Genomic DNA, 21,433 nt, shown 5'->3' with positions numbered 1-21,433 from the left:
TCTCTGTGAAAAAGAAACAACTCTGTCCCTTGGGAGGGTTTTTTTTTCCAGACATTTCTATCTGAAAATTATAGGTAACCAATGAATCAATATTTCTCCCCTGCCTCCTGTCCCTTTCCTTGTTTCTCAAGAACCCCAAGTTTTCTCATTTATAAGTGCTCCTAGGGCAGCTCAGCTTACTACAGTAGAATTTTTTGTGGTTGTTTTTTCAAACTCCGTATTAACTTCTCTATATATTTGCAGAGAGTACTGATCCTTGGCAGTGCCTGAGTTTCAAAGAGACGAGCTCATACCAGTTTAGATTACCCACGATTCTCAATGCACCCTGCACAAAAATGTGAGTCCTAATGACAAAGTTCGGGATAGAACTGTGTCAGCTAATTTAATCATTTACCATGAAATACCAGTTATCTTAATCTTCTGTGCAGTCCTTAAGTTGGTTGCATATTTTTGTGTAATTGAATACTGGTCCTACCAGGAAGAATTCAAGGATTTTTCTGTTTAGTCAATATTGTTAGAAATGAAATGTTTCAACTTAAAAAAAAAAAGAATGCTATTCAAGCACTCTGAGTTCTTTCCCCAGCATTTGAAAAGCTACCACTTCAGCGGCTTCTGGCTTTAGGCTAACAGCGTTCCTCCCACCCACCACTCCTAGCATAGCCCCACGTCCTCTGCGTTCCACCTTTATTTTTTATTTTTCTGTGACTAACTGCAGCATTCTGTGCCTGAGGACTCCAGCTGCACACTTGGGCAAAGTGGGAGAGGGCTTTGAGGGACTGGGGCAGACGGAGTAGCGAACTGGCTGGGCACCCCAATCACACATTCTGTTTATGTGTCTTCCTTTGCTTTCCAGATACCTGATGTATTACTGCGGAAGCAAACTCAACAAGGCCAAGATGTCTTTATTTCCTATCAAAGCGAGGCCTCAACTACAGTGTGATTGAAGCCCTAGATTTCCAAGACCAGCCGGTCAGAACGCGTCAACAGCTGCGGCGAGCAGGGTCAAGGCAGGAAGGGGGAAACGGTGGAAGCCAACCAGGGCCGCCCTGCAGCTCTGTGTGTGACTGGCCAGAGAGGGGCCGGGGCCTGGGGAAACCCCAGCAGCGAGGGAAAAACAGATTGACTTGCAGTGACTCATTTAGCTCCTGGATTGGACAGATCTCTCCCCTGCTGGCAATTTGGCTCTGCATCAATAGTTCGGATACCAGGCTGAATAGCTTAAAATAATTAGGGGAAAAAATCTGCAAAATCACTAGCCTTCCAACTCTGCTCTGTGCTGAAAGACATGGGACAAATGACATCTAGGTTATTAAATATGAAGTCACTGGATTTGCTGCCCATTTGGTCCAAAAGCAGAAAACTGGATAAAACTCAAATTTATAATTCAGTGTAGATGGCCTGTTTGTCCTTGAGGCAATCCATGAATTTTGGCCAGGCAGGCACTGTGACATGTGGAAATAATGTGGGGGGAAAGGGGGATGAACAATGTTTGATTTTGCCCCCACTCTGCTTCCACCCCCTGGGGAAAAAAAAAATGAAAATGTCAATAAAGAGTATGAATGTGAAGAGAAATGGAATCTGAGCCCAGAGTTTAGTAGCTGGCAGTTTAAACTTTATATACTTTAGGCTGACAGGCAGCTGGATTTCCTGTACTTTATATCCAATGTACAAAAACAGAAGCAACAGGCTCATTTGGTATCAGTAAAGGTCAGTTAAAATTATAGAGACATCCTTTGGAGCAAATCCCCAGTCTTGTATTTGCATATTTATGAACTAGAGATTATGACAGGCCATTCCATTTATTAGAGCAGTGCTGCTATAGTTAATAGTCTGTCAGCATTTCCATTATAAACCCCGTTTTTCAGTGTTTTAATATCTCAGCTGTTCGAAATCACATCAGGCTGAAAAGTGGTCTTCAGCCTCTCCAGGCCACAGCAGGCAGAGCGGCTGGTGGTGGTGGTGAGGGGGCTTTGAACCCAACAGAGACACTTCAACCAAGCCAACAATTTTTACAATGGATGTTAACAGTAAATATAAAATCAAGGATTTGGGTAAGGCTTGTGGAATTCTTCTCCTCGTCCACCATGGCAGATCATCTTCCCACTGGCTTGGCATCCTTGTCAGTATCAGGGCTTTCACTCTCTGTTCAAGAGGAAGACTATTTGGGATTTTAGGACAAAGATTCAAAGTTTTAACTTGGCAAAATAGTCTCCCCCAACTTCACTGGAATTGGGGGTGGGGGAGAGAGCAGCAGCATAAAGCAAAGACTGGAGGCATTTGTTTATTCATTCATAAGGAATTGGCTCATGCAGTTGTGGAAGCTGGCAAGGTCACATTTTCTGGGGTTGGCCTGCTGGCTGGAGACTCAGGGAAGAATTGATATTGCAGTTCAAGTCCAACGGTGGTCTGCTGGCACAATTCCCTCTTCCTTGGAGGCCAGTCTTCTTTCTTATGGCCTTTGACTGACAGAGGAGGCCCACCCACATGATGGCTCCTAAAATTAACATCACAGAGGGTAATCTGCTTTACTCAAAATCTACTGACACAAATGTTAACCTCATTTTTAAAAGACCATCATAGCAACATCTATCTATATCTGACCAGATACCTGGGTACCCTAGCCCAATCAAGTTGCCACACAAAATTAGTAATATAGACATCAGACATGAGAACAGCATCATATTTTAAGCATCTCTTATAATCAAGTCCTAGGTTTGACCCTGGCAAAATAAAATTAGTGTCACAGTCCTGGCCTCAAGGATCTTACGGTCTACCCCATCACTGCTACCAAGATTTCACAACAAAATTCCACAGCCCAACAGAATCAATAGCTGGTTCCATCCCTTGCTTTCTCTTTGAAATGTCTCAGGATACCCTCCTGAGGCACGTGGGTGGGGGTGCTCTCAGCTACATTCTCAAGAGAAGGCACTGGTATGAGGGAACCCTTACCACACAGAAGACAGCCTGCCCTTTCCAAACCAAATTCCTGTCACTTCGACCTGACACAAAGCTACCAAGCAGATCAAAGCTTCCTTTGGATCTGAAGAGATACTGCAATAAAAGGGAAAAGGAAGCAGGCTGCTTTCTCATTAATAAGTCATTCATTCAAAATGTTATATGGCAATCTGATACATTTCACAGTCCTCAATCTGCAATCCACAAATGTATCCTCAACTGCACATTGTCCATGGGGCAGGTTGAAAATTCCCACGTGAACTCGGCAGTTTTCAGGATTCTCCCTCCACAGACCTGTACACTGGACCCTAAAAGCTTAGCAGAAGCTAAGATCAGGCCAGTCTGATCCTAGGTGACCCCCATTTACAGTTGGTTCCCCCTTCTGTCCCTGATTTTGAGAGCCACCTTCTATTATGGAAGCAATTCTCCTGGCCCTCTTCCCTATGTTTCTTTTGGGAGTCAGTGGCCTTTATTTTACTCAATCTAAGATGTGTCACACTGTTAGACACACAGAGTCGAGTTTTGCAGTCATGAAGCACAGAATGTCACCATTCTTATCACTCAATTTCACTTTATGAAAAACTCTAAAATTAACTCTACAAGCAGGACTTACAGGTGCTGCTCTTGTTGCTTGCTGGTAGGGAAAGAAAAAAATAATAAAGGCTAGTGGATAAGAAGGCCAAAATGTGCCAACTCAGTCTCCAGAGAATGTAGCTCAATGTTCTATCACGAGATGCAATGTTGCATCTGAAGTACAGCTGCCCTCAGTGCCTATGAGCTTGGCTCTGTGTTCCTTCCACCCTTTAGATTCCCCATGGATTGAACAGGACTTACATAATTATTTTCAGCAGCATCTTTAAATGAGAAGAACAATTACAAAATAAGACATACACCAGGATGTGTGCAATTGTGTAATAACAGCATGCCTCACCGTGCTAGGCTGATCGCCAAGAACCACCTAGTCATGCTATTATATTACAAGAACATATGCCCTCCAGGCATGTTAAAATTATTTTGAGGGTTTCCAAGGAAAGTTTACTGATCAAAAGAGACCCTCAACTTAAAAAGCAATAAAATAAATAATTTTTAGGTCTAAGTGAATCACAAAGGGTAGCAGAAAAATTATACCTAACCTAACAAAACCTATAATGTAAAAGTAAAATGTTGTGTTAGGATTCACTCATGTCACCTCAGGATATAAGGTGACAGAATGACAATAAGGAAGAAAACAGAAGCTGGACTTCTGATGACACATTACCCTTTTCATACCAGCCCAGAATTTTTGGTTCAAGTGGATACATTTCTCAACCAAGAAAATTTCCATTCTGCAAAGCCTACTTTTCCCCAGCAGAGACACTCCAAAGGCTTTTTAGACTTGCCTCACTTTGAACTACCTTCCTATTGCTCTGATAGTCATCAAATCAGAAAGTAATCTCAGAAATGTGAGAGGCTGAAACTATTTTGCAGGTGAACCTTCTCAATGGTGCTTTCCTTCAGGTGAAAGTATGTGCTGGGATAAAGTTCTTATTTTTACAGTGCAATATATATATATATATATATATATATATATATATATATATATCTATCTTATTTTACAGTGCAATATAGTTATATGAATATATATATTTTAAAAATTAAGTTCTGATTTTTTTTGTGTATGTAAGCTAATTACATTTCCATCTCTCAATTCTTCTAACTCATTTAGCAGGAACAAAACCTTATTGCCAACAATGATATGAGAAAAGACATTGGAAGGAAATTTTTGCAATTTATAAGATTAGTCTGTCATTTCTTAAATGAGATTGCATCCACTTTATAATCAATACGAGTTATCATATCAAAGCAAATGTAGAGGCATGTGCCCAACATACTCCAAATCTACAACGAATGTTGTGGATAAAATGAGAGTTCCTGTGGCCAGGATTCTCACCTGGCCGTGGCTGACTACCTCACTGCATACCTGTGGGCAATACATGGCTGTTGACTCTATAAAAAGAGCCCCACCCAGTGCTCTAGGCACTACACAGTGGCAGGGCTGCAAGGCTGCAGGAGAGCAGAGCTGCAGAGGACAGAGGCCCAGAGGACGGCTGTGCAGGACAGCAGTGTGGACAGAGAGGCCCAGAGGGGCCCAGAGGCAGAGACTGGCTTGCTGCATGCAGACTCGCTCTGAGTGAATGGGATTTAGTGACTGACCTGCCACCTGGATAAAGCTGGGTATAACCCTTTTACCCCAAAAACATTTTGCTGTCATTTTCTTTGGTCACACTGAATCCATAGTGAACTTGCCTGGGGCTTAAAACCCATTGGCAAGACAAATGTTTTGCTTTTCTATTGTACTATTAGAGCCTTAAGATATAGAAGCTTTGATTGTTACAATTATGGACTGAATTGTCTCTCCCACCAAATTCCTATGTTGATGTCTTAACCCCCAGTACTCAGGATATAACTCTGTGTAGAGATAAGGTCTTTAAAGAGTCAATGAAGTTACATAAGTTGTTAGGAGAAACTCTAATCCTATATGACTAATGTCAAAAGAAGAAATCTGGACACACAGAAAGACAGCAGACAAAAGGACAACTATGTTAGGACACAGCAAGAAAGCAGCCATCTGCCAGCCAAGGACAAAGGCCTCAGAAGAAATAAACCTTGATCTTGACCTTCTGACCTTCAGAACTGTAAGAAAATAAATGTGTGTTGTTTAAGCCTCCTGCTCTGTGGCAGCCCTACTAAACTAATATAGTTACTAATTTATTAGTCCAACTAACATTTTCTGACCATTTCTGAGTGGGAGCATGTGGATAAAGGGAAGGTTCCTGTGGCCAGGATTCTCACCTGGACCTGGTTGGCTAGCTCACTACACACATGTGGGCAATGCATCATTTTTGACTCTTTATTAGGAGCCCTGCCCAGCACTCTGCGTGACGTGGTAGCACAGCTGCAAGGCTGCAGGAGAGCAGAGCGGAGCCTGGAGTGGTGGCAATGCCGAGGACAGAGCCTGAGACAGCTGTGTGGGCAGAGAGGCCCAGAGGCAGAGACCAGCTTGCTGCATGCAGACTCACTCTGAGTGAACAGAATTTTAGTGATTGACCTGCCACCATGGAAATAAAGTTGGGTATAACCCTTTCACCTCAAGAATTTTCTACTGTCATTTCTTTGGTCACACTGAATCCATCTTGCCCAGGGCTGAAACCCATTGGCAAGACAGAGTAATAAAGATAGAAGGGCAAGCAAAACAAAGTGCATGTTGCTTTAGGGCTTACTGTCTACCAAACAAGTGACTTTGACAGGGCATGCCGAAGAGAGGTATCGTATATAGGTGTAGGTTTAAATCTATGCTGTGTGTGGGACCCCCAAATGCCATTTGTAGGCTGAGGCTGATTTTGAATATTTCCAGCGTAATCTTAAAGGATATCAGCTGAATATTTAAGTCACATTAATGATCAAAAGTATTCAATAATTCAACAAATGGCCTGCAAATAATGACTCCAGTTTTGCATGTAAACCCAATCTAAATTCCCTAGTGAGTTACACCGTGTTGAGCCAATACCTATAGGATTATGTATACCTTCCCATAAGGCGTTGAAGCCAGCTCACACCAGCTCTCAAGAGCAATTCTGCCCATCTCTTCTTCACTCCAATTTCAGTAACACCATATGAGTAATTTGAAAGCAGCCATGGTGGGTCTATTTACAACACAGAGACGGTGATCAGCTATCCAGCCAGTCCTCCTCCCCCCGAACCTGTTGTTAAACGTTTGCCAGCACACCTCTCACTGCCCAGGGTTAGCCCCTTCCACAGGACAGTCCGAAGACACTCAGAGAGTGAATCCATGGGGGAAAAGTGTAACAGGGACTAAGAGGGATATATAGCATAAGGGTAAAAAGAGAAAAAGCAGAAGATTCTGACCTATTAAGCTAGAGCAGTGATACCAAAACTCTGTGGCTTGCCACCAAATCACCAGGAGACATGGGGTGTGGCAAGGGATTTGCATTTCTAACAAGATCCCAGGAAATGCCGAGGCTGCGCCTTTGAGAACCTGAGAACCATGGCGCTGGATTGCCAGCGTGGCCATTTCTCCCTCCCCTCACGCAGCTTCTGTGCCTCTCACTTTGTTGAGGAGAGAGTGGAGTTGCTTGACAGGTGGAGCTAATTCCAGGGTTCTCAGCTCTTGGTAAAGGAAATCAGTGGCTATGTATAAACACCATTCAAGCTGAAGCCCTGTGAAATGTTCCTTGGGGACCCCCAGGAGGCTCCGAACCGGGAGGCAGGGCGGCCCAACACTGCCCCCAGCATTTAAAATAATACGAGCCACACGCCTTCATCTAGTCCTGAGTGTACTTTGGATATGCCTGTGCAGAGGGCGGTGTGACCCAAACAGTTTGCATCAGCACTGCAGGAAGACAGCCACCGTGAGGTTTTTGGGAAGCAAGACATCGGTACGATATTAGGTATTGTTATTCATGTTTGGAGTACCAGAGGGAAAACCAGGTACGGAGAAAAGGAAAACCGTCAGCCACAAAGTGGGGGAGGAAGCTAAATGAAGGACTGGTAAGGTAGACATGTAGTAATGTGGTCTCACAAAATAAGGACGATAGAAGAATTATGTGAGTTCACATTTCTTACCCTGTGTAATGGTGAAGATCTAAAATTTGGTTGCAAATAGATTGGCAATTCTTTTTCAAATTACATTCTCAAGAAACAAACAGATTAAAACTGAATACAGGTTGAAGTTTGGCTCTTTCATAAATATGCAGCTGGTGATAACACTGTCAGAAATGAAATATCATAGATGAGTAATAAGAAATTGTTCAAAGAAATGATTCTTGCCAAACAAAACATCAATGAGATTGAAAATAATTTTCATTGACAAAGCATGTGCCTGTTGGGCATTCCAGAGGAATGTGATGGGAATAAACTTGATTGAACCTTTAAAAGAGTTTTCTACTTGTTGGGTCAGATCTTCCTGCTAAATCCCTCACTGTTAAAATGCTGTTTTGCTTTTCCTAACTGCCTGGGACACCCTCTCACAAACTCGGCTCTGTGAATCTGGGGACTGTACTGTACATCAGTTCCTGGATTGCTCAAGAGCTAGTTTGGCCTGTAATTTTGAAAGGCTTCTACTTACCCAGGTCCTCTGTGAGAAGTTTATCCACAAGAAAAAAAAATTAAACTCAAAAGCAAACTTTGGAAGCAGCACAGACATGGAAGCCATGTGTGCACCATGTCATCAGCATTTCCTGAAGAGGCTGTGTGTGGGCTTCACTGCTTTGGTACAATAATCTGGGCATGGTGACAAATTCTTTGGTCCGCTTTATTGTAGTAAACATCCTACAGAAGTTAAGTATCCTGAAAGTTAATAATACATTAATTATAAATTAAAATAATAATATAATACTATTTTTCCAAACTCAAATCAGCAAAATACTTTTCAGGGAAGAAGGTAGTATCTGGGAAGGAAATGAGGAAACAGGTGAACTCTCACATTCAGTTGGTGAAAGTATAAATCAAGACAATCCTTTGGTGGTGTCTATCATGCCAAAATTCCAAATATACCCATCCTATGGGGCAGCAGAATGTAGGACTTAAGCACAGACCTTATGTTCAGAGATCCTGGATTCTAATCCTATCTCTACCACTTAGAGCTGTGAGACCTCAAGCAAGTTATTTAACCTCTCTAAACCTGATTGCTATCTGCAAAATGGAGATAATAGTATCTCTACTATTATGGGAATGATAAAAGGTAATATTTGTAAAGTGTTTATAATGGTGCTTGGTACACAGGAAGCACCATGTAACCAAACATGCCATTTCTAGGAATATATTCTACAAAAATTCTAGCCATTTATCTAAGTTCTGACAGCATGTAAATGAAAACTAAGTCCAAATGTCCATTACTAAAAAATTTATAAACAGGCCATCATACATCTGTGATTGAATAGGCTACAGCCTTTAAAGGAGACAGCTACATGTAACCCAAGTATAATATATTGCTGAGTAGAAAATACAAACTGTAAAACAGTATTTTCAGTATAAGCCTATTATTGTAAAAAATATTCTTGTGTGTGTGTGTGGATGAGGGGGCAATTTATGCCATACTAATAGTGTTTACCACTGAAGAGTGGATAAGGAGAAGAAACTTTCAATTCTTACTCTACACTTACCTACTATTTGAACTTTTGAAAATAAACTTGAATTACTTTTAGAATTTAAAAATATTTCAAATCATTATTCTGAGCATAGTTTAGATTTAAATAGTTATTCTCATTTTTTTAAGATTCAGAGTCCTAGCCATGGAGTGGATGCTACTGTTATCATTGACATAGATGACCAGCCTGGAAATGAGATTGTATGAATAGTCCACTTAATTAAATGTTTTGGCCACTTAGATCTATATGAGCATAAAACACGGCAACACTTACAAACAGGCTTTTGTTGTACAATAAATAGAAAGTAATATGATTTGAACAGTCTGTCAGAGACTTACACCTGCCCAATCTTAAAGAAAAACAGGCCTAAAATATTTCAAATGTGAGGTTATATTAAAAAATCACAGTTTCAAAGTGTGAAGCCAAACAAATCTAATATTTTATTTTATTGTCTTAGTAAAAGCACAGTGTAATACTTCAAGGAGAACCAAAAGGGTGGTTAGCATTCTCTGCAACCAATTTTTTCATTTAATACTAATACTACTACTTCCATTTGCCAAATTATCTTCAAAGATACTGCCTGACTGATGTATTTCTGCAATAGAAGTAGCTCCATGTTAGTAAATGGAATTGGGAAATGTTAAAATTGAAAGAGGCCTTAGAGATTATCTAGGTCAGTGTCCTCATTTCATAGAGGAAGATATTGAGTGCTGGAAAGGTCGTGGGACTTTGCCAGAACAAAACCAAACGACAGTATAGGTCAACTGATCACCAGCATGGTGTATCTGCTAATACAGTACATTCCTAGCACTTTTTGTATTTTAATGGAGTGGTTAAAACCATGCACATGGTAAAAATAAATTATGATATGATATGGTGTAACACAGTAATATAAGAACACAAAAGCACCCAGTAAAAATTTTCCTTCCTATCCCTGTATGTCAAGCCCCAGCTCTTCTCTTCAGGTAGGACCCTGTTAGCACTTCCATGAAGAGCCTTTCAGAGACACTATAAATTTCTAAGCAAATATGTGTGTGTAGCATATTATATATACTCTTATGCTTCTTCTCTATTTTTTTTTTTACTAAAAATGACATAGAAATTATTCCTTATCAATACATAGAAACCTCCCATTTTTCTTAATAGCCACTATATGCTACAGCATAATTTATTTAACTAACCCCTGTTGATATTTAGATTGCTTTGTCTTTTATTACAAAATACTTCTATCAGTACTGCGTTTCTAACTAATTGAAGGTTTGTGGCAACCCTGCATAAAGCAGATCTGTAGGTGCAATTTTTCCAACAGCATTTGTTCACTTCGTATCTTTCTATCACATTTTGGTAATTCTCACAAAATATCAAAATTTTTCATTGTTATTATATTTGTTATGGTATTTTGTGATCAGTAATCTTTGATGTCATTACTATTGTAATTGTTTTGGGGGCACCACCAGCAGTGTCCATATAAAACTACAAACTTAATTAATTAATGTTATGTTTTCTGTTTGCTCCACTGACCAATTGTTCCCCATCCCTCTCCCTCTTCTCAGACCTCCCTGTTCCTGAAGACACAATAATATTGAAATTAGATTAATAACTTTATGAGGGCCTCTAAATGCTCAAGTGAAAGTAAGTCATGCATCTCTCATTTTATATCAAAAGTTAGAAATGATTAAGCTTAGTGAAGAAGGAGTTGAAAGCTAAGATGGGCCAAAAGCTATGCCTCCTTTACAGTTAGCCAAGCTGTGACTGCAAAGGAAAATTTCTTGAAGGAACTTGAAAGAGCTAATCCAGTGAACACATAAGGAAGTGAAACAGCCTTATTGCTGATAGGGGGAAAGTTTTAGTAGTCTGGATAGACAATCAAGCCAGCCACAATATTCCCTTAAGCCAAAGCCTAGTCCAGAGTAAGGTCCTAACTCTCTGCACTTCTATGAAGTCTGAGAAAAATGAGGAAGCTGCAAAGGAAATGTTTGCAGCTAGTAGAGGATGGTTCATGAGGTTTAAGGAAAGAAGCCATCACCACAAATTAAAGGTGCAGGTGAAGCAGCAAATGCTGATAGAGAAGCTGCAGCAAGTTATCCAGGTCTAGCTAAGATAATGAAGGTAGCTATGCTAAACAACACATTTCCAAAGTAGAGGAAATAGCTTTCTGTTGGAAGAAGATGCCTTCTTGGACTTTATAGCTAGAGAGGAGAAGTCAGTCCCGGCTTCAAAGCATCAAAGGACAGCTAATGCACTTGCTGACTTCAAGTTGAAGCCAATGCTTATTGACCATTTTGAAAAATCCTAGGACCCTTAAGAACTCTGCTATATCTACTTTGCCTGTACTCTATAAATGTAATAAGAAGTCCTGGACAAAAGTGCATCTGTTTATAACATCATTTACTATTTCAAGCCCACTGTTGAGGCCTACTGCTTGAGAAAAAAAATTTTTTTTCAAATACAACTGCTCATTGACAGTGCATCTGGCCACCCAAGAGCTCTGATGGAGACCTATCATGAGATTAGTGTTGTTTTCATGCCTGCTAACACAACATCTATACTACAGCCCATGCATCAAGAAGTAATTTCAAATTTCAAGTCTTATTAAAGACATACATTTCATAAGGCTACAACTGCCATAGCTAGTGATCCCTCTGGTGGATCTAGGCAATCATATGAAAAGCTTCTGGAAAGGATTCACCATTTTAGATGAATTAAGAACATTTATGATTCATGAGAAAAGATCAAAACATCAACATTCACAGGAGTTTGGAAGAAGCTGATTATAACCCTACAGATGACTTTGAGGGATTCAAGACTTCAGTGAAGGAAGTAACCACAGATGTAGTAGAAACAGTAATAAAACTAGAATTAGAAGTGGTGCCTGAAGATGTGATTGAATTGCTGAAATCTCAGGATAAAACTGGAATGGAGAAGGAGCTGCTTCTTATAAATGAGTAAAGATAGTGATTTCTTGAGATAAAATCAACTCCTGCTGAAGATTCTATGAAGATTGTTGAAATGATAAAAAAGGATTAAGAATATTGCCTTTATTTAGTTGGTAAAGTAGTAGCAAGCTTTGAGAGGACTGACTACAATTTTGAAAGAAGTTCTTATGTGGGTGAAATGCTATCAAACAGCATCTCATGCTACAGAGAAAACATTCATAAAAGAAAGAGTCAATCAAGGAGGCAAACTTCATTGTTGTCTTATTTAAAGATACTGCCGCAGCCACCCCAGCCTTCAGCAACTACCACTCTAATAGGTGAGCAGCCATCGACACTGAGGCAAGACCCTCCACCAGTAAAACAATTACTGAAACTTTATGGTGGTTTGTATTTTTTTAATTAAAGTATGTACAATTTTTTTAGACATAATGTTAGTGCACACTCAATAGATACTGTGTAGTGTCAACAAAACTTTTATATGCACTGGGAAACAAAAAAATCATTTGACTCCCTTTACTGCAATATTCAATTTATTGTGGTGGTCTGAAACAAAGTCTGCAATATCTATAGGTATGGCTGTAGTTATTATTCAGTAAATATTGAGTGACAAGAACTGTGCTAAACCCTAAAATGTAACAATTGAATGCTACTTCCTAGTGGACTAGTAGACTATTTATCTCAGATTAACCCTTCTGCTGAGAAAAAGTAAAATGAAATTGGGAAAAAAATGTTTAAACCCAATATTTTCAAAAGCACCAAAGAGATAATCAAAGAATAAAAATTTCTCAGTCAAAAATCTAGGAGCAAATGAAAGTCCTATATTCAAATCTGTGTTTCCCTAAGGACATTTTTCTATCTGGAAGAAATAATAGTGAAACTGCCTTTACTTTTGTAGGTCTTTGAGGGCAGAGGGAACAAGTCAAAGCATGGGGTTTACCAAAGTTTAGGAAGTTTAGAACTCAGATATAACACCCACTATTCTTATGTCTCAATGTATTCTTAAAATAAATTATCAAATGCAATTCATAGCACACAATCAATGTAAATGAGGTACACAGGAAACAAGACACCATGAGCAAGAACCAATCATAAAAATACATGATAGAAACAGACCAACAAGACTTCATATATTGGAATTATCTGATGCACAATGTAAAACAACTACACTTACTAAGCTGAAGAAAAAAGAAAAACCAAGCCTGAAAATTTCAGGATGAAACCAGAAAAAATGAGATCTATTTAAAAAGGAAAAATATAATAAATTAAAGATGGAATGAGTTTAATGGCAGATTAGACATAGCTTAAGAGAGAATTATTGAACAGGAAAATAGGTCAGAATAAATATTCTAATATAGCGCAATGAGTCAAAAAATGTAGAAGATATACAAAAAGATATAGAGCTATAGAAGACAAACAGACAGAGCATATATTGAAAAGGCCTATCATATGTTTAATTGTAGGTTGAGAAATAAAGGAAGAGAAAGAAATGGGGCAAAAATAATACTTAAAATGGTATGGCTGAAATGGAAAAATTTTCCAGAACAAATTTAACAAAATCTAAGGATACCAAGCAGGAAAAAGAAAATTATATATATAAAATGTATCACTGTGAAACTACCAAAAACTAAAGAAAAAGTGAAAAATGTTTACAACAGAAAAAAAAATAACAGATTTACCTTCAAAGGAACAACAGTTAAATTTCTCAAGAGCAAAAATGAAAATCAAGGAAAAAGAGTATTTATTTTCAATGTTCTCATAGAAAATAAAAACTACCATAGAACCTTATGCCCAGCAAAATATCCATCAAGCATGAAAGTAAAATATAGAAATTTTCAGATGAGCAAAAACTACGAATTCGCAACTACTAGATTAGTCTAAAGTACCAGAGACGGAGAAGGATTAAAGAACTAGAAAATTAAGTATGTAGGATAACATAAACATTGACTTTAAAAGCTATAATATGAACATCTTATAGAGTTTTAATATCTAGAGAATTAAAATTCATGGCAACCATATACTGTCAACTATAATTTGGGGAGAAAGGGGGAAATCAGTTAAATTATTTTGAGGTCCTTATATGTATTTCAGGAGAGTAAAAGTGTTCATTAATATTAGACCTTGCTAAGTGAAGGGTGACTGTTATGATTTCTACAGTAACACTAAAATAATAGAAAAAAGCATATGATTTCCAAATAAACAGAGAGGGAAAAAAAGATGGTAAAGAAAAAAATTCAATCCAAAAGAAGTTAAGAAAAGTGATAAAAAAACAAATGACATAGATCAGGTAGATCAAAACCAGCACAAAATGGTTGATTTTAACCTAAATACATCAGTGATGACATAAATATAAATGGCTTAAATGCTATAGCTAAAATACATAGATTGTCAGACAGGATAATAACAAAGTTAACTTAAATTAAATGTCATTTACAGGAGACTATCTAAAATATAACAATACAGAAAAAAATGGAAGTAAAGTCATGAAAAGACTAAACCATGCAAATACTCACCAAAAGAAAGAAGGCATACCTATGCTAATATTAGACAAAATGGACTTTAAATAATGACTTGTTCACTAAAGTTTTGTGTTGGAGAAAAAAGAGAAAGAAACACATATAAATAAGATTCCCTGACCACAATAATTTTAATACATGAAATAAGTCCTGAGAAAGGTAAGTATGAAACGTTTTGATGGCACAAAAATAGGGAAGATAGTGTATAATTGTGCCTGATAGTTAAAAGTGGCTTCTTAGAGAAACTGGCATATTATCTGAATGTTAATGTATTAATTCATCAGGTATCTGAGTGAGGTGAAGACATTCCACATAAATGAAACAAAATGCACAAAATAGGTGTTCATAAATATTTGTTGAAAGCATTGTTTGATTTAAAGATAGCAAAGTGCCTGCCTCATTTGGTAGCTATAATGGTTATAGTGGATAGTTATAATGGATGCTATGACACCCTGCCCAGACCCTCTAGCCTTCTCCTGAAGGCATTCATTTTCCCAGCTGTGAAAAGTGCTACCTGCTAATGGTTTACAGCTGAGCCCCATGCAGGCATTGCCCTCTACTAGGATTATGACCCCTCCCCTGGGTCAGCCTGTATACAGTGACTGGTCAATGCAGCAGTTTAAAGGCCTGGCCACTTTGCCTCAATTCAGGACAGATTTGAAAGGCTACCCCAGTTCCTGTAACAAAGGCCTGCGCGATCTGCCAAGGCCTTTGTTACAGCTACATTACATTTCATCTTATCCTAGCCCCTCACAGGCATTGTTGAGAGTGTCCCCCATAAACCTCCTGCATAGCCATCTCCATATTAGAGTATGTTTCTCAGGAAACCCGACCTAAGGTAGTGGCCAAAGTGAATAAAACCCCAAAGATTCCAACTCCCAGCCAGCATTTTACCCCCACACTTGGCTAAAGGCAGGTAGCACTTACTGCGAAAATCTCTAGGACTAAACTTTGTTTGCTCCTAGCATTTTTCAGCTCTTTTTTTTATCATTCTTTCTCAACCTAAGTGCCAGCTCTGCTGAGGACCAGTCCCACTTATCACTTATACTGTTCTGCAAGAAGTGAAGAATAGCAGAATTGGAAAGAAAAAAACTGTTCACTGAGTATCTAAAATCTGCAAGATCCTTTTATCCACAAGACCTGTGCTTGAGGGTGGTTAAATGACAGTCCATCCTCTCCAAGCTACTAAGTGGCATAGCCAATATCTGAACTTAGTGTGAGAAGTAGCTCTGTCTCCACAGTCGCCTCCCTGAGAGGGACATATTTAGTAACCTAACTGAACAGTAGAGAATATAAAGGGAGAGAAATTAAGACTGCTTCCTAATATTGATCAGGACGTGCTCAGGCAAGCCTGCCTGCTTAGGTGTCTGGGTAAATGTTGTTTCAGCCCACTCTGCCCTCATCCTGAAAACTGTAAGCTACATTTAAATCTTTCAACTAGCCTTTGCTCTTATTTCTTGGTGGACACGAGTATCACTGACAGTCTTTTATCTAATGATCTTCGTTGAGAGTTGATTCCATGAATGGGTTTGACAAGTCTTTTAACAGTTTAGAGAAAGATTATTCTTGCTACCAAGGTATTGACATCAGTTACTTTTATTTCCACAACCTTTCACTCTTCACAAAAAGTAAGGCAGGGTTGCAACTCTGAAGCCTGTCCCAAACCCACTTGTAGTGTGTGGCAATGTTCAGAAAATGAAAACCAGAGACATCTCAAAGAGCATTCCTTTTGGACTCCAAGGCAGTGCTCGGGCATTGTGCCAGAGCAGCTGGGATCTCTGGTGAGGCGCTTTGATGCAAATGCCCAGCTGGGTCCAGTTCATTCTGTATTTACCCCACAGGGCTGTCCACAGGGTATTTGTTCTCTGTACCACTGGAACACATGGAGACCATCATTCTCCTGCAATATACATTGAGCACTGACAATATGCCAGCTGCTGGGACCAGGATGGCCGTGTATGATGTGGATAAAGAGCAGAGTCTTTCTAGTTAAGAGAGACCCAACTCTGAATCCTGTCTCCAAGACTAGTCACTGTGGGCAAGCCGCTTTAACCTGTAAACCTCAGTAAACTCATCTATATAATAGGGACAATACCCACTTTAGTGATAGGAAGCTTGATGAAATAGTGAATATAAAGATACTGACACAGTGCTAGGCTCACAGTAAGTGGCTGAATAAACTGTAGCTGTTACTATCACCAACGAATCCTTCCTTCTTGCTAATGCCAACAGAGCCCATGCTTTGGAGATGCTCTCCACTGTGCTCTTTCCCACTAGAGCCTGTCCATCGGAGCACAGTACTTGGTCAGCAATACCCTAACATGGAATAAGCAGCATCATTCATTCTGAAATCTTAAGTGTTGTTCTTCTCAAGCAGTAGACACAAAGGCCCTTTTCAGTCTGTCATTTGCCACTTATCCTTAACTGATCTCTGTGGATGAAGTTCACATAACCAGACACCACAAATGTTTAAAAAAGTCTGTTCTCTTGAGAAAAATAAAATTGGCATTATAAGAAATGCTAACATTATGCTGTTCCTAAGCGGATTTTCCTGTATGACCCAATTGGCGAGCCTGACTCCTCCATAGAGGTTTGATAGGGAAAGATCTAGCCTTGGTGTGGCACTGAAAACATGAACTTCGCCCCTGAGCTTTTGCCCTGAAAAGGGGAGTTGAGCAGTGTGCTCCATGAAAACCCCCTCAGAAATGCTGTGGCGTGAAGCACAGCGTGAGGACAGAGCACTCAAATTGTTGGATTCCATAAGTTAAATTTACACCACTGACTGTCTCAGGGAACTCTCCATCTTCCAAATATACCACAGTAATGATGCTAATGATTATAAGCAGCACCTTTGTTGTATCTCATTTATTTTTACCCCAAATTATGGAGGCTTGAAAGAATTTACTGACTGCTTGGGTTTTCTGACTAATTGGGGTAACTCTATGCTATAGCCATTAGGAGATTTAAATATAGCTCTTCTTGAGTAATACTCTTTATTGGATCCCCTGTTATCCTTTAAATATCTTGGTGCACAAGTGGCTAAAATTAGAAAGAATTTGTTTGCTTTAAATTACCAACCTCTGCTTGATAAAACTATTAGCGATTTAGCTAATTGGACGGCTCTTCCATTATCATTAATTGGCAGAGTTAATACTATTAAAATGGTTGTTTTATCTAAATGTTTGTATTTATTTCAATGCTTTCCCATCAAGCCACCTAAAAATGCTCTAAAGCTTTGCATTCTGCAATTAGTTTTGTTTTATAGGCTACAAACAGAGTTAAGATTAATCTTAAAACTACAACTACTCTAGGGGGCCAAAGGCATAGTTCTTCATTTTCAGGAACAGATAAATGTTGGACTTTTGTAATCAGGCTTTGTCCATTGTTCCTGAATATCTTCAATAAGAAGTGCCAAAGCCCAAAAGAAATTGAAAGAGGATTCTTGTTAATGTTGCTTATCAAATAAAAACTTTATGAGAACTTTATATCATACTCTTGTATGTGTACAATCACACATTCATTCATTCAGCAAATACTGTGACTCTCTTATTTGCACCATTTACCATACTAGATACTGTGGAAGACTTCAAAGGTAGAAAAATGCAGTCCTACCCAAGAAGTTCAAAGATTGAGGGTGAAAAGGAAATATAAATAATGACAAGGTAATGTGGTTAAGTGCTACCCTACAGAAATGATCAGCATGCTGGGACAGAGCAAAGGATGTTAGTAAATCTGCCTGAAGGATCAAAAAAGGCTTCTCAGAGGAGGATACATCCAAGCTGGATCTTGAAAGATGGGGCTCTCACAGGACCCTTCCAAGATTTAAAAGAACACCTAGAGTGTTTTCTTCTGAATAATGAGGTAACTTGATTTGTGTGACAGTTAAAATGGTCCACTCAGCTGAAAGATGACCATTTTCTCTTTGGATCTCTTATGGATCAGGCAAATTCCATAGACATAGCGAGACTTCAGCAAGACATTTAACTAAGGCTTTCATGATCTCTTTGTCAAGATTGGGACCTGTGAGCAGAATGATGGCACAAGTACATAAAATTCTAGCTGGTTGAAAAATGGTTGCCAACACATTAATTGCTATTTTAATGCTAACCCAGAGAAAGGTCTCACTGAAATATGCCAGTGAGTTCTCTCTGTGGCTGTGCTCTGTTCGAAGTTGTTCAAAGTCTGTTCGAAGTAATAATTTAGATAAGGACATAGAAACGTGATCAATTTGTGGGTGATAGTAATTGAAGACAAATACAGCCAATATACTAAGATCAATCAAGGATTTATAAAGATCTCAAGAGGCAGGAATAAAAAGTCTAAGGTAATCATATATAACTAAGAAGGAAAAAGTAATATCCTGCCCTGCTTTGTCCCACTTGCTAAAACACAGGCAGGGAAACTCACTTACTATAACATCATGAAGCAATAGGAAATACTTCAAATTTGGAGTCATAGGCCTGAGTTCAAGTCCTAGTTTGATTCAATGTTACATATGCAACTTTAAGTAAAATTAAGTAACTGAGCCTCAATTTTTCCATCTGTAATTTAGAAATAATAATGCAAGTTCACAAAGCTGCTGTGAGAATTAGTGATGTGGAAAATTCTTTGTAAACTGTATTACTCTCCAAAAGTTATCTCTTATAATGCTTGTAATAGTAATGGGATAGTAATGATAGTAACAGTAACTCAAATGAAGTCCTGAGGTTTCAGTTAAATTCTAACCTAGAGTAAATGAACAGTATGACATAGCTTTCAAAATAGCCAGGAGAGTCATGGGCTACATTACTGAAACAATGGGGTCAGAGCCATATCCCCACTAAGTACACTTAGAGTCCTCATCTGGCATCCTGGTTTTAGTTCTGGTCATTGCAGTAACCACTGTGTCTAAAGTAGAGTTTGACATTCAGTGAATACTCAATAATACTTGTGCAATAAATTAATTTTAATACAGATATTACAGCACGTGGATTTTAAAAATATGGAAACCACAAAGGGTGCTCTTAAGAATGAAAATATTTTGTATAAAAAGGAGATGATCTGTGCTCCCCACTTGTGAAGGAATTGTTCAAGTATGGGATCTTTCATACTTGGAGGACAGTTATGTGGGGACAAGGGAACAGGCCTGTCATTCACAGAACCTAATCTAAGGACTGCACATTTAAAATAATTATTCTGTTGCTCTAGAGAACAAACAATCTGGTGGGTAGAGGTTATAGGAAGTCATAATTTGGCACAGTAAATGGAAGTAATGTCTAAAATTATGATCCCTCCAAAAGGGAAGGACTGGTTTTGAGTAAGAATATTGTGGAAGAGATTTCTAACATGTAGGAGGTCAGACTCAGTCACTGATTCCCAAACCTGCTTTGGCATTGCCTGTGTAGATGCATAAAATGGGATTGGAATCTAAGACATAGTGGCCCCTACCTAACCTTCTGTGCTGTCAACAACCACTACAGACAATCCTGATACATAACGGGGCTGAAAACCAGTGGACTAGGTCTGTTTCATGCTTCCCGATGATAAAAATACCATATTGTTTAAACAAATACTATTTCTGAGGCCCTACCCCTAGAGATTCAAATTTAATAGGTCTGAAATAAGGACCAGGAATTATTATCATCATCAGCGAATCTGAAAAACACTGGACTAGATGACCTCTAATATCCTTCCCAACTTCTAAGATTCTGAACATCTGATACAACTATAGTGTCTCACTGGTTCTGAATAACAGTTTCAAAATACTTGAATTATAGTAGTCAAGGCCCAAGCAAAAACATGTATGCCTATAGCTGTCCATGATAATCTTCATATGGTGTCTCTAAAGAATTAAACACATTCTTCAATAAACTAACTAGCAATGAACATGTTGACTTTCCATTTAGCTGCAGTTTACCATTTTGGCTGATTCCAGGAAATGTATGTACACATGTATGCAAATGACAAGTGAATCGTTTTCACTAAAGAGTTTCTCAGTATAAACAAACTTTAAGCCTTTGATCAGTTAGGAGTTGAGTGTGATAGATTTAAGTCAATATTTTATAAATATTTTCTTTTGAACATCCTCCATTCTCTGAAATGTGAACTTATATAAGTTATTAGAGTTTTATTCTAGACACATTCTTTTTATTTTCATCTAATATTTTGCTCTAATATAGAAATGAGAAAGTATACAAGCATTGGAGGGCTGATCTGCCGTCACATACAGCAACTTTCATTAGCTATGGATAGTTTCACCTGAAACAGCTGAAGAATAATTCTCTGTCTCAATGACCCCAAATCTAGATCTTCTCCAAGCTCACTCTTCTTTCTTCAATTCCCTGGAGCTCACAATCAAAGGAGAAGCCTTCTATGTATTTCTGAGAAAATGGCTGGGAAAAAGACAAAAAGGAAATAATTACAGAGCAGCCAAAATAAGACTTTTGTGCTTAGGTTTTTCTTTCAGAGCACAGTTCCCTTAGTCCAGAGGGAGATGGTCCAGGCTGTGGCTACAGCCCCAGAGCTATTTGCATCTCTACCTGAGTAGATGACGCTCTGAGGGACTCAGAGTCTTGCACACTCAGCTTATGACATGTAGGTTAACGATAAAGATACAGATGGAAGAAAGCCAGGTAGGCAGGAAGAGAAGAGAGCAGCCTGAGTGTGATGCCTGAGTATATACCCTGCATAATTCAGACACTAGCAAGGAGGCCATGCCTTTCATTTAACCCTTTGTTCTTGAAAGAGAAGAGTGTGCTCAGTTTTGAGATTCTTTAGTTGATAATAGTTTCTGTTCCAAAGGTTGGAGATGGTGGGTGTCAAATGTGTTTGGAGAGAATCAAGTCATATTATTTGGGAACTCATTGACAAAAGCCAGTTAAACAATTTTAGGATTTATTTTTCT

At 38.8% G+C, this 21,433-nt stretch overlaps 1 long non-coding RNA gene across 1 annotated transcript; it reads right to left on the bottom strand.

Annotated features, from left to right (window-relative positions):
• Positions 1-2,028: 2,028 nt before the first annotated feature.
• Positions 2,029-20,888, bottom strand: LOC140848705 (uncharacterized). Its single transcript, XR_012129812.1, has 3 exons — positions 20,788-20,888; positions 8,081-8,301; positions 2,029-2,494 (listed from the first exon to the last, which is right to left on the bottom strand). It is a non-coding gene; the product is annotated as an uncharacterized lncRNA (long non-coding RNA).
• Positions 20,889-21,433: the final 545 nt, after the last annotated feature.

The sequence above is a fragment of the Manis javanica genome, chromosome 4 (assembly GCF_040802235.1).
Source record: "Manis javanica isolate MJ-LG chromosome 4, MJ_LKY, whole genome shotgun sequence".
In the NCBI taxonomy this organism is placed as follows: domain Eukaryota; kingdom Metazoa; phylum Chordata; class Mammalia; order Pholidota; family Manidae; genus Manis; species Manis javanica.
This window is presented reverse-complemented; position numbering and strand designations above follow the sequence as displayed.